Source organism: Peromyscus californicus, unplaced genomic scaffold, assembly GCF_007827085.1.
Source record: "Peromyscus californicus insignis strain IS unplaced genomic scaffold, ASM782708v3 Scaffold_20__1_contigs__length_68692818, whole genome shotgun sequence".
NCBI lineage: Eukaryota > Metazoa > Chordata > Mammalia > Rodentia > Cricetidae > Peromyscus > Peromyscus californicus.
In genome coordinates this window covers 2316251-2334990 of record NW_026294503.1, presented here as the reverse complement: position 1 = coordinate 2334990, position 18740 = coordinate 2316251, and the positions used below count along the sequence as shown (strand labels likewise).

General features: G+C 44.6%; 1 pseudogene; it reads left to right on the top strand.

Moving 5' to 3' along the window:
• The first annotated feature begins 4103 nt into the window (after positions 1–4103).
• Positions 4104–4634, top strand: LOC128116199 (iron-sulfur cluster assembly 1 homolog, mitochondrial-like; annotated as a pseudogene).
• Positions 4635–18740: the final 14106 nt, after the last annotated feature.

The window sequence follows — 18740 nt, the reverse complement described above, 5'->3', positions numbered from 1 at the left end:
CCCACCATAGCTCTTTAGCCGTGATGCTGTAACTTGCTATAGGCCACTGAGCAACTAGGCTCTCCATGGAATGAATACATGAGCTAAATGAGGACTTAGGGCAGTAAGTTGTTTATCTCAGGTATTTTGTTACAACAATAGAAAGTTATTAATACCATAGAATAAATGCCTGATTCTTCATTTATTTGCAAGGTTTCAGAATGAGTGAGTTATTTGGCATACTCTGAAGATGATCAATCAATATATTTATTGTTATTATTATTATTATGAACTTAAACACTTTAATATCTTGAACATTTTTCAAGCCATTAAAATTATTATTATTCATTGTGATGCTCAATTTGTCCTGGTAATTTTTGATATGATCGCCGTGGCCTTGGCTCTCTCCCTTGCTTTTCAGGCTCATCTTATACTTTGTTTTTGAGACAGGGTTTCTCTGTGTAGTTTTGGTACCTGTCCTGGATCTCGCTCTGTAGACTAGGCTGGCCTTGAACTCACAGAGATCCGTCTGACTCTGCCTCCCTAGTGCTGGGTTTAAAGGCGTGTGCCACCGCAGCCCAGCCTTCATCTTGTACATTTCTTATGGATCTGAAAAGAGGCTTTCCTATTGCTGTGAAGAGGCACTATGACCAAGGCAACTTATAAAAGAAAGCATTCAGTTGAGGGCTGGCTTACAGTTCCAGATGGTGAGTCCATGATCATCATAGTAGGTAGCATGTAGCAGGCAGGAAGACATGGTGCTGGAGAAGTAGGTGAGATCTACATCCTGATCAGTAGGCAGGAGTCCTGGCTCAACCCCTGTGACACACTTCTTCCAAAGAGACCACACATCCAGCAAGGCCATGCTTCCTCCAACAAGGCCACACCTCCTCCAACAAGACCACACCTCCTCCAACAAGGCCACACCTCTCCCAACAAGACCACGCCTCCTCCAACAAGGCCACGCCTCCTAAACCTTTCTAAACAATCCACCAACTGGGAACCAAAGGTTCAAATATATGAGCTATGGGGGCCGTTCTCATTCAAAGCAGCACAGAGGCCATTCCATTTGTGGACAAAGTGCTCTGATTCCTCTTAGTGCGAAATGGTATTTAAAGAAAACTACCTGGGCCCTAGGGAGTTTGTCAGTACCTAACAGGTTATCATCCTTAGAGCTTTTCAGCAGACAGAGAAAATACATCATGAACTCATGTTGTATTCTCATTCAAATTTAAAACCATACGCTTTCCCATAAATTCTGTGACCTTGTATTTACATTACTTTTCTCTTATTCTAAACATCTTGGGTTCCAAAGTGAATTAGCTGTTTGTTTTAACATCCTACTGCTATGGTTTAGGGTATGACAGGATTATTAGGATTAACAACATAATTACTGAAAAAACAGCTTAGTATGTATATACTTTTTCTTGTTACAATAAATCTTACTTGGATTATAAAATCACATCACTGGGCTTTGAAATCACTTGAAATTATTCTTTCTGTATGAATAGCAATCTAAATTGGTACACAGCTAAGCTTAATTGTTTTATTTACTTTCTGTTTTAAAGAACTGCATTTTTCTATTGGATTATTTTTATAATTCTGTAAAGCATTTACATTGTTTAAAGCTAAAAATCTACACAAGATGTGTTCTGGGAGCCGAGCTTGTACCCTGTCTTCTCGGTTTGGATCCTTCTGCATTTGTGAGTTGATTTTTGTGGATCTGCATTTGAAGTGTATACAGCCAAATCATCTCCCCGCTCTCAAATTAGATCCTGTACTTTACATATGCTTTCCAGAGTTTCCTGCACTGTTTCCCAATTTAACAGTGTTACTATCACTTCACAGTGTGTAGAAGCATCCTTCATTTGTTTTACAGCTGTGCACCATTGTGCACTTTAATAAGAGCAAGCCGCACAACTGATCCCCGTTCCCTGTTCCCAGGCATGTGCCGTCTTTACTGTTAGGAGTAGCGCTGCATTCAGTCTTGTGCACACGCTCCTTCATACTCTTAAGTGTTCCTTTGGAATAGATGGTTACAAGTGGGATAGGTTTCTGAAAAGGCAAACCCATATAAACGCTGATGGATATTGCTGAATCTGTTTCCATAGAGGTTGGTCCATGCTGCATTTCCAATTGCAAGGTATTGAATGCCTACTTCGCCACTGCCTCCCTAAACAGAGTATGTTGTCACACTTTTGGGGATTTGCTTATAAAATGGTGTCCCGTGCAGGGCTGTTTTACAGCCTTCTTATGACAGTCAACTTAAGGTTAATCTTCTAACACACTTTCTGAGTCACTGTAGCAGTTCAATAATTGAATCTATGAAAGCATAAAGTGGCATTTCAGGACAATTAATCTAGTTGCAGAATACAGAATAGTTTAGAATATGGAAGGAAGCACAAACTAAAACCATAAGAAACATAGTTGTAGTCTTCTGCAGCAATCCTGTTTATTTCCCCTCATGGCAGGGAAAATACACTTAATTCCTGCCAGGTCGGTTGCTCCCTCCCGTGGTGATGTGTAAATTGCAAGGTCTCAGGGCCTGTGCTACAGTGCTGTGGTGTGTGTGTGTGTGTGTGTGTGTGTGTGTGGTGCTGGGAAGGAGTTCACGGTCACATGCCCTGCCTTCCTGGTGGTCTTTGGCCATGGAAGCAAGGACATGGAAGTTGTGTGTGGCCTGCTTTAATTTCAGCCCTTGTACAGTTGGCCCTTGGCTCGTTCATGCCTCTCAGGAACCTAAGGAAACCTGGCTGTCCTCTATCACTGAGAGACTCCAGAAGACTGAGAGGAGAGTTTTATCTTTCATAACTGTGCGGCCATTTCTGCTTCTGTGCTCCTGGGCTGATTCTCCTTCCTGGAAAATGATGTTTCCTCTGTCTTCAAATATGCTCAACATCTGTCTAAGGTGCATACTGGTTGTGACAGAAGATGTGAGCTCTCTTCTCGGCAGCCTCAAACTTTCCTGACTGTCTCTGTTTCCCAGGTTAGGGGATATTTCTCTTCTGGGAGGAACAGTGAAGAAGAAACTCCCAGAGCTCCAGTCCTCACTCTGCCTGACCACTGGCTTTGAACTAGAACTTCATTAATCTCTAACAGTCTGCTTTAGGCAATGGTGTTCTAGTTTGCTTTCTAACTCTGATAAAATATTGATCAAAAGCAAGGTGGGAAGGAGAGGCTTCGCTTTACTTCCAGGTTCTAAAGCTGCAGTGCAAGTGTCCTGGGTTGGTCTTGTGTTGCAGTAATAAAATATACTCCTTACATCCCAGCACTTGGGAGATGAGGGGGTGAGTTCAAGGCTAACCTGGTCTACACAGTGAGTTCCAGGGCAGCCAGGGTTACAGAGTGAGTAAAACCCTGTCTCAAAATCAGCAACAACAAAACCGTGAAAGATCAGGTTGCTTACAAAGAAGAGAGACTTCTTAACAGCTCATGGTTTGGAAATGAAAGTCCAAAATCAGAGTAGCTCGTGTGTTTGGCCTCATGTGATAGCCATCTACACACACACACACACACACACATAGACACACACCTACACACATACACATACACACACACATACACACTTACACATATACACACACATACACACACATATACACGCACATATACACACACATACACACATACATACACACATACACACACACACCTACACACACATACACACATACCTACACACAGACACATACACAAACATATATACACACACATATACACACATACACACCCACATATACACATACCTATACACACATACACACACACACATACACACATACACAAACATATATACACACATACACTCATACACACATATACACACACATACATACACATACACACATGCACACACACACACACACACACACACACACACACACACACACACACACACCTTAGCTGCATCACATGGCAGAAAAAGAAAAAAGGAATTTCTGCATACAGAAAGGGCCAAACATGGGGTGGGCTTGATGTGAAATAATGCTCTTGTACACTGCAAAGATTGGTCATTTGAATTGGTTTAAGAAACTGATTGCGAGCCGTGTCCATGGAGAGAGGCTGAGCTATCACGCTCCGGCCCGAGGCTGCGGGCGCCGCGACGTGGACATGTCTGTCGTGGACATGTCGGCGTCGTTGGTCCGCGCCACAGTGCGGGCCTTGAGCAAGAGGAAGCTGCAGGCCACACGGGCGGCGCTGACGCTGACCCCCTCAGCTGTGAACAAGATAAAACAGCTTCTTAAAGACAAGCCAGAGCATGTGGGTCTGAAAGTTGGTGTGTGAACCAGGGGCTGTAATGGCCTCTCTTACACCCTAGAGTATACAAAGACAAAAGGAGATTCTGATGAAGAAGTTATTCAAGATGGAGTCAGAGTGTTCATCGAAAAGAAAGCACAGTTAACACTTTTAGGAACAGAATGGACTATGTGGAAGACAAACTGTCCAGTGAGTTTGTTTTCAATAACCCCAACATCAAAGGGACTTGTGGCTGTGGTGAAAGCTTTAACATTTGAAACCTCAGGACTCCAAGCTCCAGGAGAGCCAGGATCTACCTGGGAGCTCACTGAAGAGATCATGTGATTGTCATGTGCTCAGAGTTTATAATGTGTGGCCACCTCATGGGGAAAAATAAAGTGATGCATTTTGGAAATCAAAAAAAAAAAAAAAGAAAAGAAAAGAAACTGATTGCATATGGCATTCTAACGTGTACCAAAATTTCCACATAAAACCTCACAAAGCTTAAAAAAGGACACACAAGAGCGGAGTCAAGCAGGCTTCTTGGTTGCCACCTTTTCTTTGCTGGTGGTGAGCAGAGGCACGGCTGCTTTAAGTGACGGCTTCCTGGCTCGGTCGTAGTGCAAAAATGGGCGGCTCTTTTAAGAGGCCCTACTACCAAACACTTAAATGGTGTTTATGAGCAGCAGGTGGCCCACTGCATGGACCTAGAGACTTCCCAGAGTTGGGGTGGTTAGCACGGCTCCCAGTGCCGGCAGCAAATGTGGCTCCACCGTAAGACTAGCCTCTCAGGGAACCGTGGGAAGGAGCTAGCCACCAAAGCTGCCACTCCACTCAGCAGTTGATTCAGACAAAACAAAAACTGAAAAACCCTCTAAACGGGTTAAGTGTGTTTAAAAATATACGTAGGCTTGGGAGAGAAAAGAAAAACGTAGAGAAAGTTCTTAAAAAGGAAAGAGTAATAAAAAAATAATAAGCTTCATAAAGATGGGAAATACATAGAGTCTGGATACTGTATGTTATTGTGTTGTCTTTAAATTTTTTGACTACTGATGAACAAATGAAAACTGCTAAGAGACATTTGATTATGAAAGCTGCTAGATTAACTCATCTGTATATTTTAAAAATACATTTTCTACAAAGTTTAAGTCAAAATATGTGTTACTATGTGGGGAGAGGCTTTGCTTTTATTTCCACAGAAAATGAGAGGTTGTAGATTCATTCTGGGTTAAAGAAAATCAGGTTTGATGGAGGAAGACCCCTGAAATCCTGACTACATAAATAAAAAAAATAAACCTAGAAGGACTACAAGACACATGATGTATATTTTACCTGCTCAAACACATAACAAAAAAATCATCTTTGGCTGACTTGTGTACAGTGCACAGTCTATACTTGTACTAATACAGATATGTATGTTACCTTTAAAAATGTATATATTTTCAGAACAAAAGGACAAGATACCAATGAAAATGATGGCCCAGAAGATCCAGCATCCAGAAAAGCTTCTGGGCTGCTGACTGAGATGATCCAGTCTCACAGAATACTACAGCTAAGACTTAACAATTATCTTAAATTTTCTCAGGTCCTCCAAAGATTGCAAATGCCCCCATCATCAGGAAGTAGTCTAGAAAGGATGCCCACATTCCCAAAAAATGAATTATGGATATTTATTATCATTTGGGGGGGTTGGTTACAAGTTGTTATTGATAATGGTCAGGAAAAAAGCTGAACAAAGAAGATTAGATTCAGGGATCTTGTTCTGAAAAGAAAAAGGGGGGATATAGAAATGATAGGATAAAAGGGTAGATTATTGAATCTACTTTAATCCAGAAAACAACTGTTAATCTCAAAATATTTTACATTGGTATAGGTTTTAGTTTACTAACACAAATTTAATTTTGTTATACTGTATGTATTTTTCTACTCTTGTTTAGGGTATTATGTGTATGCAGCTCATTTAAAATGTGACTTGTAATTAAGAAATAAAGATTAATCGTTCTCTATCATAGCAAACTTATAGTCATGTTAGATACATTTTCAAGGTCAAACAGAGATATATTTCAGATAGATAGGGAATCTTCAAACACTGCAAAGACCTGCAGAATATGGCATTTAAAATGTTTTAATAACCTAGAATTTTTATGACAGTGAGACACACCTGCTCCTGGCAGTACCAATGCACTTCAGAGAAGATGATGGGCATCGAAGAAACTCCATGTGGAGTTTACTTTCTTTGTGGCAAAAGTTAGCCACTGGGCAAGAAAATGCCCTTGCCTCAATTGCTGACAGTTACTGTCCAAACTGGAGAGTAGGACACAAGAAAGGTGACTGCCAAACTTTGCCAAGACAAGGTAGGACAGTCCTTCAAAATTCTCTGCTTCACAGGAAAGTCTGTCAGATATGCTAGGCCTGTAGGCCAGAGTTAGATGCCCCAATGTTACAGAGGAACCTTGGGTGACTGTCCAGGCAGCCTGATGTCCCTGTCATTAGGTAGCATTTCACCCTTCTGGGGTCTTTGATGGAGTCATAGACTAAATAGTTGTAATTATAGTTTTCCTTAATTATTATAGAAAGTAAATTAAGTACAAAACTTTAGACTCACCAAGATAAGATAGATAATAGAGTATTTTCTCTAATTTTTCCAAATACAAATAGACCAGATATTGTAGCTGCAATTCTTACTTGATAACTGTTTTGTTGTATATATTCTTACTATGTTAAAGCTAAAAATCTTCCCTTTAATTAGACAAAAGGGAGAAATGCTGTGAAATAATCTTTTGTACACTGTAAATATCTGTTACTCAAATTGGTTTAATAAAATGCTGATTGGCCAGTAGCCAGGCAGGAAGTATAGGCAGGTGGCCAAACTAAGGATGATGGGAAGGAGAAGGGCAGGGTCAGAGAATGGGGACAAATGCAGAGAAGCAAGATGAGAATGCCGAACTGAGAAAAGGTGCCAAGCCATGTGGGTAAGAATTATGGGTTAATTAAAGTGTAAGAGCTAATTAGTAATAAACCTGAACTATGGCTGAGCATTTATAATTAATATAAGCCTCTGTGTGGTAATTTGAGAAGTGGCTATGGGTATTTGGGAACTGGAGGTAGGGACAGGAAATGTCCAATTGCATGGGCTCACCTGTAACAGCTTGCCCTCATGAGAACTGACTATTTGAGGCAGCTTTAACCCCTTGCAAAGGTGGTGCCCCAGTGACTTACTTCCCAGGAGGCCCTAAAGCATGAAGATTCATCACTTCTTACCTCCCTATTGATGAACAAGCTAACACACCAAGTTTGGGGGATGTCCAATCTATGACAGCCAGAAAAGCTCAAGCTACTACCAAGAAGGGGATGGGTATGTCAAAACCAGGAGGTCCTGAGCAGGAATTGTCCCTCATGCTGTGGAACAGGAGGACTCCTAGGGTGAAGCCAGGGACCTCGGGCCTGGCTTCCTTTTTAATCCTCTTTCTTCTATGGGGTGGCAGTTAACCCAGATAGGCTTCCTGAACTTTGAACCTCTCCCTGCAGGACAGAGCCCGAGTTCAAGTCCCCACCACTGCCAGCTGCCTCTCTGCTATGATTCCAGGAACTGAAGCCTGTCGGTTGGGCCTGTTTTCAGGCGTTGGGCTCCTGGCCCTTTTCCTTCAGTCATGTGGCTGCTGGAGCAGACTGCTCAGGCAGGTGGGAATGTGGTTAGCTCTCAGGCTGCTTTCCAGGCTGAGATGGGGAGTGTATGGGTCTTAGTGGAGAGAGAGTTAGAAGTGAATGGGACTGTGAGAGCCCTGGGGAGCTGGGCAGAATGGGTCATGGGGCATCCTGGGCAGACCCCTCAGATCAGAGCTGAGACGTGCTCTTCCTCAGGACCCCCTTCTCTCTCTAGCCTTAGAAGCGCCGCCATACTCAGTAGCACTTGTCTCAGCTGGATACAAGGCTGTGAGGAAAAGCCTGTTTCCTCTCAGTACTTGAGGCTGGGGAAAGTCTGTGTTACCTTCTGCACCTTCCAGGAGCCCAGGCCGCACAGGAAGTAATGCTTTATCACAGAATAATGCATCCTGGGAATGTGCATAAGTCAACGTCCAATACAGGAGCCCTTATGTGACAACCTTTCACCTGCAGATTCTGAGATGGATGTAGATTCTGTCCCCACGAGGTACAGCAGGTGGGTGTGGTAACAAGTGAAGCTCGTACTTTGCCATGAAATTCGACACTAAATAATACATTAATATAACACATTTTCCTGTGTGCGCATGCACGTTTGTGAATATTCATGTGGTGGTGGTGGGGTGCACATACACAAATGTAGGTGTGTCAGAGTCTCTCAGTCAAACCCAGAGCTCACTAAGCTGCATTGCTTTCTCTGAGGAGCCACTGAGCCTTGTCCTAGCGCAGTGTGAAATATATTCCTTAAAAAAGTGTGTGTGGATGCTTTGCCTACATGTATGTCTGAGCACTACATGGGTGTCTGGTGCCCATAGAGGCCAGAAGAGGGCATTGGGTCCCTCGGGACTGGAGTTACAGACAATTGTGAGCAGCCATGTGGGTGCTGGGGATCAAACCCAGGTCCTCTGAAAGAGAAGGTGGTGTTCTTAACCACTGAGCCATCTCCCACTCCCCTCAATGTAATGCATTTTTTAAAAATCAAAATGAATGGAAAAAAATCAAATGATGTGTAAAATAATCAAGCATTTTAATAAAGGCAGACTCCAACTCACACATAATTTATTCCCTTTCCCTGGTCCAGTCCTGCCGACTTTTCTAAAGAGAGTTTGAACATCAGTTTCCATTTGATTACCTGCTAGGTGACGTTAGGTTAAGTGACTGCAAGGCCTTGAGCCTCCATTACCTCATCTGTAAAATGCGAGAAATGATCAACATTAAAAGTTGTCCTGAGGGTTAAATGGGGGACCGCCTCCGATGTCACACCAGCCCTTCGTCCTGAGCTTTATAGGAGCCATCGTGAACCAGAAATAATCTCTTAAGCACCGAATCCAACTGCCTGTACACAGCCGACATGTCTGCCTGCTGAATACTTAGATTAACTATGGGGACGGAAGTGCGTTCAGGCCTCTCAGCTGACGCTGATGTCCACACAGGATGTGAAGAGGCACCAGTCTCATCAGAGGCTGGAAATGCAGATCTCTGGGACCCTGGACCAGAACTGTGCGTAAGCCAGAGCCATAAAGTTAAAATACCTGCAGTAACCCAAGAGATCTGTGCGCAGTACACACACTTGGTGGGTGGCCTCATGTACTGTACTTTCACAAACCGACAAGAAACAGATGAGGAACACGGAAGGGAAATGGGAAATGAGCAGCATATTTAAACAGGAAATTTCACACAAGAAGAAATACAAAGGACCAGCCATCCATGGAACCGTGTTCTACCTCAGCAAGAGTCAGAGGGGTCCAAAAAGAATTACGTAAAAGTCCTAACTTCTAAAAGCCACAATTCCCAGTCGTAGCAGAGGCCGGTGGGGGCAGTCCACACTTGCTGGAAGGAGAGCAGGTGGGTTTTTTGCAGGGTGGCTTGAGTGAAAAGCGTTGAAGCCCTGCCAGCTCTTTGACTCGGTGATGGCCCTCCCAGAAATCACATCTGTGGTAAACTGACAGCAGGTGGTGTGAGTGAATCTGTCAGGGACAACTAAGTGCTGTGTAACCGGACGAGACCTCATTTGAGCGTCCTGCGGTAGGGGATTCTAAACATTGCTGGGCGATAAGGGTGAGAATTGTATTTTCTGCTTTCCTTTCTTTAAAGTTTATTCATTTTGTGTCTGATGTGTATGTGTGCGCCCCTGAGTTCATGCAGACCACGTGCCTGCAGGTACCTGTGGAGGCTAGAGGGCATTGGATCCCCTGGAGCTGGAGTTAGACGGTTGTGAGACACTTGATGTGGGTGCTGGGAACCAAACGCAGGTCTTCTGAAGAGCAGCAAGACTCTTAAACACTGAGCCCTTCCCTTGCCCTTCTGCCTTCCCTTAAAATATATTATACTGAGGTGTAAGCACTTAACGTGAGATCTTTTATAGCCAGATTTTAAGTGTACATTACTTCTTGCTATGGACACAGCGTTGCACAGCACACCTTTAAGAGCTTATTCATCTGCTGTTGATGAGTAACTCCATAGTCTCCCAGTTGCTGGTAACCACTATTGCATTTTTTCATTTCATATACTTGGCTCTTGGAGATTCTGAATGTAAGTGGATTTGTGCAATATAATCTTTCAGACACTGGCTTAGTTCATTTAGCAAAATGTCCTCAGTGTAGCATATTAAATACTTCATGTGCATTGTGCCTATGCAGATGCAGGTATGCTCATCCACATCTGAAAGCCAGAGATCATCACCACCAGGAGTCTTCCTCTGCTGCTCTCTGCCTTAGCTTCGGAGACAGGTTCACTCCCTGAACTTGCTGGAGTGGCTGACCATTGGACCTCAGAACCGCCTGGCTCTGCCCTTCCCTCATTCCCCCAAGTGAAGTTTCCTCTCAGCTTTTCTGAGGGTGCTGGGAATCTGAACTCAGCTCCTCACACTTGCACTTTATCTACAGAACCATCTCCGCAGCCCAATTTCCTTCTTTTAAGATACTGAATCACACCAATCGCAGGAGGTGTATGTACACACTGCGTTTTCTTTACCCATTCATCTGATCACAGCTCCGAGTCTGGAGAACTGGGAACAGCGCTGCAATGCTTGTGTTCCTCTATCTCTATTAAGATCTTGGTTAGTGCTTTGGGTAAATCCTGGGCACAAGATTGCAGGGTCACGTGGTACTTCCATAGTCTGCTTTTTGGCTTCTCTGTATACTCCCAGAACACATGTTACCTTTTACAATAATTTTATTTTGGAAATGAAAGAACTTGAGGGTCTGATTATCCGGGGGAGCAGGGGAGTGTGTGTGACCTTGCACCTGTGACTTTTGGAGCTGTTGTGTCCAGCACTCTAGTCCTGGGGCCCTGGAAGAAGGAATGGGGCTGGCTGCTGAGGCCCAGCTGTGTGTTGTTGCGAAACAAAGTGGTCAGGGCAGTGTGGGTGGAATCTGGGAGGCCTGGCGCACATTTTTGCAGCATATGGCTGACTTATAATAAAATAAAGAACAAAGTTTTTGAGCTGAGTGATTGCATCATCAAATACCACAGAGCCTGAGGGGAAATCTCCTAGCAGTTGCTTAAAGCTAATTGTTCTGTGAAGGTCACAGAGTGCTGTGTGCCTTAGCAGTATGCTTAGGAAAGTTACACAAACAGCTCACTGAATTGCTGGCAGAAACCAAATTGATATTTGAGTTTGCTGTATTTTCACAGAAGTTATTTTTCCCTATAGGAGATTTGGGGGGGGGCAGTGGAGAATGCAGACCCTCTAATGATTCAGCACACCTCTAGGATGTCAGTCCTTGGGCTACCTGGCTTATTCAAACTGCCCATCTCCTAACCTCCTAAGTAAGCAAGGTAGGAAACAGACAGCTGAGATGGTGTTGGAATTCACACTCAGATGCTCATGCTCGCCCCTGCCAAGGCCTGTAGAGTCCTGCTCTGCAAGCTTCCGGTGTGGGGAGAGGCTAAGGTTGGGAGTGCCTGGAGGCCTGGTGCTGTTCTGTGTCTCTGCTGACTATGGTCAGAGCCTGGAGCTGATTCCATGCCTGGAACAGAACAGTGGAGCTGGGTGCAGGCTTTTAGGAGCTTATGGAGAGAGGAGTGGCCTATGACCTTTCAGCCCTCACAGTGGCTGTTGGTTTAACTGCACGTGAAACACTTTGCTTTTAAGCTACTCTTACACTTTAATTTTTGTTCCATTTTCAAAGAATTAATTTTAATGTAACTATGAAAATCCATAATATATACATTAATAATAGACATTATTCAATGATTCAATTCAAAAGAAAGTTTTTAACATTTGGGGCCTTATGGTATGTGAGGGGTAGTCTTCGTTGTCTATTTGATTCTAGAATCACCTGGGTCACACTTCTGGGCAGTTTTGTGAGGGTGTTTCCAGGGGATCTGACCAAAGAAAGACACTCTATCAGAACGCGGTAGTGCCTTCCACAGACTGAGGTCCCATGCTGAATAAAGGGGGATGGAAGAAGGCAGCTGAGCACCAGCACTCCTCTCTCTCTGCTTCCCGACTAGATATGATGTGGCCAGCTACCTCACACTCATGCAACCTGGCTTCCCCTGCTAGGATGGGTTCTACCCGCAAACCATGAACCAAAAGAAACCGTCTCCCTAAACTGCTCTTTTTTTCCCCTAAATTGCTCTTAAAGAAAGTATTTGGTCACAGAAATTAGGAAACATAACTAATGCATGGTATATAGAAATATGTTACTAAGTAATAATAATTTTGTTTAAAAGAAATATTACGGTTAGTGTAAATACATCCAAGCACAAGTTATATTAAATGGGAACTGAAGAAATAAAATGGAAATAAAAACTAAAAGCAAAGAGAAAAAGAATTAGTATAGATTTCTGACTCCATACAAACATCATGCTGATGCACTTTTAAAGTGACTAATGGATCATTTCACATATTGGATAATTTCACTTATTGGGTAATGGCGGGTGCTGGATTGAAGACAGATAAAACCATGGAGGGCTGGTTAGGCCAGACTCCATTTGTGGAGCACCAGATGTGGTGGAAATGTCTGTAGAAGATAGAAGAATAGGTTTGTTGAAGAAACTCCATGAGTCTCCCATCTGTGTCTCTGCCCTCATGTTGTGCTATGATTCATGCCGTGAACTGTCCCATTTCAGAGAATTTAATGATGAAGATGAAATGAGCCAACATTATTATATTCAATGTGCCAGGCACTCCAAGCATGTCATCTCATTTAAGGTTGTAGTAACCTCAGGGGACAGATGTTCTCTTTTGCATATTGTAGATGAAGTCACCAAGGCTTAGAGATCAAGTGACTGCCCCACAGCCACAGGACTGGAAGAAAACAGCCATTTGCACAGTCTGGTGTTAAATGTAGTCTTCTCATGGTCCCGCTCTGCCTCTTCTGTGAGCACAGCACAGTCTCAAGTGTCTCTGTCCCCCACGCTACAGTGGAGTGATTGTTCTAGGACCTTCCACACACTGGTGGATGCTGGTGCTTGCATTCACAGGGAATTATATCATTTATTGAATCCAGGAAGAGTGTTCAGAGCTAAGCAAGGAATAACAGGGAGATGTGTGTGGGGACCTCAACTAGCCTGATCTCATAGGAATAGGCAGAGTAGCCTCAGGAGCTGGGGGTAGGGTAGCAATGGAGTCTGTGGGCATTCCCAGCATGTGGTTGAGGGCAGGCTCTGAACCTTAGAGGGCTTTCCCAGCATGTGGTTGAGAGCATGCTCTGAACCTTAGAGGCTGCTCCAAAGAGGCTTCTGCATTTATTTCCTAGGGCTGCCTCAACTTATCACCATAAACAGAAAAATTGATCTCACAGCTCTAGAGACTGAAAGTTCAGAGTCAAGTTGTAGACAGCTACAGTCCCCTGGATTCTGGCTGTAGAAAGATACAGTCCCCTGTGGTTGTGGTTGTTGTAGACGGCTACAGTCCCCTGGATTCTGGTTGTAGGCAGCTACAGTCCCCTGGATTCTGGTTGTAGGCAGCTACAGTCCCCTGGATTCTGGTTGTAGACAGCTACAGTCCCCTGTGGTTGTGGTTGTAGACAGCTACAGTCCCCTGTGGTTGTGGTTGTAGACAGCTACAGTCCCCTGTGGTTGTGGTTGTAGACAGCTACAGTCCCCTGGATTCTGGTTGTAGACAGCTACAGTCCCCTGGATTCTGGTTGTAGGCAGCTACAGTCCCCCTGGATTCTGGTTGTAGACAGCTACAGTCCCCTGGATTCTGGTTTAGGCAGCTACAGTCCCCTGGATTCTGGTTTAGGCAGCTACAGTCCCCTGGATTCTGGTTGTAGGCAGCTACAGTCCCCTGGATTCTGGTTTAGGCAGCTACAGTCCCCTGGATTCTGGTTTAGGCAGCTACAGTCCCCTGGATTCTGGTTTAGGCAGCTACAGTCCCCTGGATTCTGGTTTAGGCAGCTACAGTCCCCTGGATTCTGGTTTAGGCAGCTACAGTCCCTGTGATTCCAGTTGGAGGCGTTCTGAAGTTCTGTCCTGCAGTCTGGGGACCACTCCTCCACTGGTGACTCACCAGTTCTGGAGACATCTGAGCAGCGCTTTTGCTAAGAGGAGCTGAGTGTTTGGGGAAAGCACCAAGTAAGATTCCTGCCTTCTGGCTTTCTCTGCTGTTCATCCCTCGCCCTGACTCTTCCCACCACTGTGATCTGGCAGATTAGAGGGACATAGACTTATGGGTGAAGCCCAGCTCCATCACTCACAAGCTACCTAACCTCAGAAGGGTTAAATCACACCTCTTGAAGCCTCATTCTACCTGGCTGCAAGGTAAACCATCTCTTCTTACTCAGCCTTGTGAGGCTGGAATGAAGCAGTCAGCAGAGAACACACACCACCAGTGTGCCGTATGGGACTGCTTCCTTCCTTGCCTGTCCTTACTACGGAGGAGGCAAAGGGCTGGATGTACCAGCTGTGGCTTCTCCAGTTCAACTACTGTTTATTGATCACCTACTGGGTACCTAGCTTTGTGTTGCGCTGAGTAATAAGATTAGCTCTCGTCCTGTAGGCTCATATACCCACATAAAACTATAGTAAGATTTTTGTCCCGTGGCCTCCTTTGGGCTCATGAACTTCCTGAGAACTGTCAAGGTCTGGTAGCCTCAGATCTTGTCAGTGCTTCTGACCATGTAGAGATTTTCAGTGTCTGCTCTGTGCAATGCTTGTACACTCCTGATTTTTACAAGGTTTTCTATGGTCTTAATATCCCCATTCTACTTGAGGGAGCTGAAGAAAAGTCATGAAGAAAGCATTGTTGGGCTTCTACATGGCCTGTTCATATCCAAATACTAGTTTGCTAGTGCCTTTTAGCAGATTCCATCCTACAATATTTAATCGAAGACACTAGCATGACAGAGTTACTCTGAAATCTCCCATGGGGAACTGGTTCCAAGAACTAGCAGTAATGGCGGCATGTCTTGATGCTAAATGACCCCAGCTGAAGTAGTCCTGGAAAGGAGCGCGTCCATCTGAGTCTACCTTCTAGTGCACCCTCTTTGTTCTGTGTCTGCTCACACACTGGCTCGTGTGTATCTGATGGATTTGTTCTGTGTCTGCTCACACTCAGGATCACATGTAACTGATGGATTTGTTCTGTGTCTGCTCACAGAAGGCTCACATGTAACTGGTGGATGCTTGGAGATGGTAACTTTACCTGTAGAGTTAGTATCTGACTCTCTTATGCATATTTCATTTTACTGAGACTCAAAATGAGCCATCTCTAGTTAAGAGGCAGGGCCATTACATAAGGTTCCAAGCTTGGGGGCAGTGTTCTCTAACACACATGTGCAAATGCACACACACACACACACACACACACACACACACACACACACACACACACACACACACAGAGCCAGGGTTGAGAGGTTGAAGAAATCATAACAGGTTTTGACAGAGTTCCCTGGCTCTTAAGGATGGAGTGTCGGGGACCCCTAAATGGCAGTGCCCATGTCCTAAGATGGCAGCCCAGGCCAGCCTAGGCCAGGTTCTTACTATCAGGTAAACAGAAACCTAAACTCAGCGTTCCTCAGAAACCTCATAATATGGGTTCCTGTTTGTCAGGAACATCACTGCTTCCCTCCTCCACGTCCAACAGTCAACTGACAGGGACAGACTGCATCTCATTCCCAATTAGCCTGAAAAGCCTGTGTCAGCTCAAGCTCCACACTGCAGACTGTCACATACAACCTGCTTGCTCTCCCCTAAGCTGTTGCTCTCTACCCTCCGAGGCTGCTTTGCAGTTTGCCTTCTAAAAAACTGTGTTTTCTACCCATGAGGTGGTCTAGTCCAGTGGTTTCACTGAGCCTCACTTACATTTGGTGTCAAAACATGAACGGGATACTTGGACCCCTGAAATCTCTCCTATAACTGAACCAAGCCGCTGACTTGGCCTTGCTAAGCATGGATCACTTGTCTCTGCCGGCCTCTTCCCCCCACCATATTCCACTCCAAACAGACCATCTCTTTGGCCACTTCTCTGCCTTCTGTACCCACTCATCTCTCCTCGCCTACTTGGGTAGGTGTCTTTCTCTTGAAGGTGTTTGCCCAGTCTCTCTCTCTTGCTCAACAGAAGCCATATTGATACGCCAGGCAGTCTTCCAAACCCTTTTAGGCACCCCGTTAAATGGACAGGGATGCCTGTCCCCTGTGATTCCAGGCATCTCCCTGGCAGGTCTTGGTCCCCAGGGATGCCCTTGGACTGAGACTAACTGTGCTTACCCCTTACCACGTTGCTCTCCCTGGGCTCCATTCATACCCCATCTGTCCTCAGGATAGAGAAAGAGGTTACAGCCTCTGTTTCCTCCACTCAGGTGTGCCACTGGAACCCTCCTTCTGGTAGGCTCCTGTTTGCAGCATCTACTTCCCGGAGCTAGAAGGAAAAAGTCTCTCCTAAGTCTCCTACCTCCTTTCTTTTCTCTGCTCCTGGAGATTCCTTGCTGACATCCTTTCTTCAATGCCATCTCACCTCCTCCCTCTAACCAACCATGGGCTCTTCCCACTCAAAATTAGACTCTTCAACTCCTCTTATACCTTTCCCTCCTCAGACTCTGGGATACCATTAAGCCTCCCATAAGGTGGTAAATTTCGGCAAACTGAGGCGAGTCACCCAGAGCCCAGATGAGAATCCTGCTGAGTTCATTGCCCAACTCTCAGAGGCTCTCCTTCAGCACACCAGACTAAATCCTAGTTCTCAAGAGGACATGCTTGTCCTCAGCTCTCACTTCCTGTCCCAGTCAGTTCCTGTTATTAGGAGAAAACTTAAATCCTAGATGATGACCCTCAACCCCCTCAGAGAGATCTGCTGACTATGGCATTTAGTGTTTAATGGAAGGGAGGAGCAGGGAAGACCTGAAAGTCTTCCTGTGATAGACAGAAATACCAGCTCCCAGAAGCAACCCCAAGGCCACCTCCAGAGGAGATGGAACACCAACAGACTCCATGTGAGACCCACTTCTGGTAGAAGTACTGGTCACTGGGAAAAGAACTGTCCTGTGCCTTGCCCATTGCCAGGACCCTGGCCAAACTGTCAGGACAGGCAGGACACTGCAGGGGTGACCATCCTTCTTTTCCTCTCCAAGGCGATCAAATCCCCCAAGTTCTCTCTCCACAGGAGAATTCCTCAGAGCTTCTGGGCCTGGTGGCCACAGACTGACGCTGCCCAGGGATCCCTCCCCCAAAACCATTGAGATGGTCACAGAAGAGCCCAGGGTAACTGCACAGATATCTGGTAAGTCCCTGTCATTTTTAATTGACACAGGGGTTACTTTGTCCATATTTCCTGTACACTCTGGCAAAACCTATTGTTCTCAGATCTCTGTGATGGATGTTGACAGCTGGCACCACCAGCCTAGGGTTATGAGTCCTCTCCTCTGTTCCCTCTGGGCCACCAGGTCACTTGATCCTTCCTCAGTGTGCCCATCCCTGTAATTGGGCAGGAATATAGCACCAAACTAGACTTTTTCCCTTTCTTTTTATCCAACTCCTTCTGGAACTTTCCCTTTCTGGTCTCTGAGAATCTCCTGGTCCCAGCACCATCTTCACCAGACAGGTGAGCCACCTTGCCACCCTCTGCCATAGCAGCAAGCAGGTCTCCATCAGCTCCTCACCTTTCCGGCTTTACAACTTAGAGTGCACGGGACAGACGTGTTGCTTGCTGGTGATACAAATTTGAGATCTTTCAAGGAAAGTTTAAATTACCTGAGTCTCTTAGATAAAAAGCTGCAAGCCAAGACTCAACTACCTGCCAGTCTATATTGGTTAATAAAAAACAACAACAACAAAATGGACCTTCCCAATAGGCTCATAAATGTCACAAGGGCTTAAATAACATGAGTAAGTAGAAGTCCTTGATTTTAAGACACACTCAGTCTTCCCCTAACAGACAAAACCTATGAAGAACTTAATGGACATTGTTAATCTTCTGCAACAAGTTATAAAAAGACAAGAGGTAGCTACCACCTTATTTCTTTCATTGACTTACAAAAATACAAATTCTGATTAGACCTATAAATGTTTCAAGTGTAAAAGTCAGGCCTTGAGTTTTCCTAGCGCTGATTTCCTTCTATGATAGGTAAACTCACAAACAGGTTTCAGTAAAAAAGCAAAGTCAAAACAGCCATGTTGTTGCTGACTTAACAATTCCTTTTTCACTATTCCTTCATGTTCCAATGATGATTCGAAAAAGCTTTCTTTTGCAATGACTACTCTCAATAACCAAGTACCTTATGTCTCATGATATTAAGAAACAAGCAAACTGTAAGCAAAAGGATCAAATGGATGTTAAACATGAAAAGAATTTTAATAAAAAGATTTATATGTGAAAGCTAAAATGAATGGATGTGTTGCATGGGAAAAAAGATAAAATGTTTAAGTAAGTTGAAATGAAGGTTAAAATGATGGGTTGTTCCCAGATGGAAAGG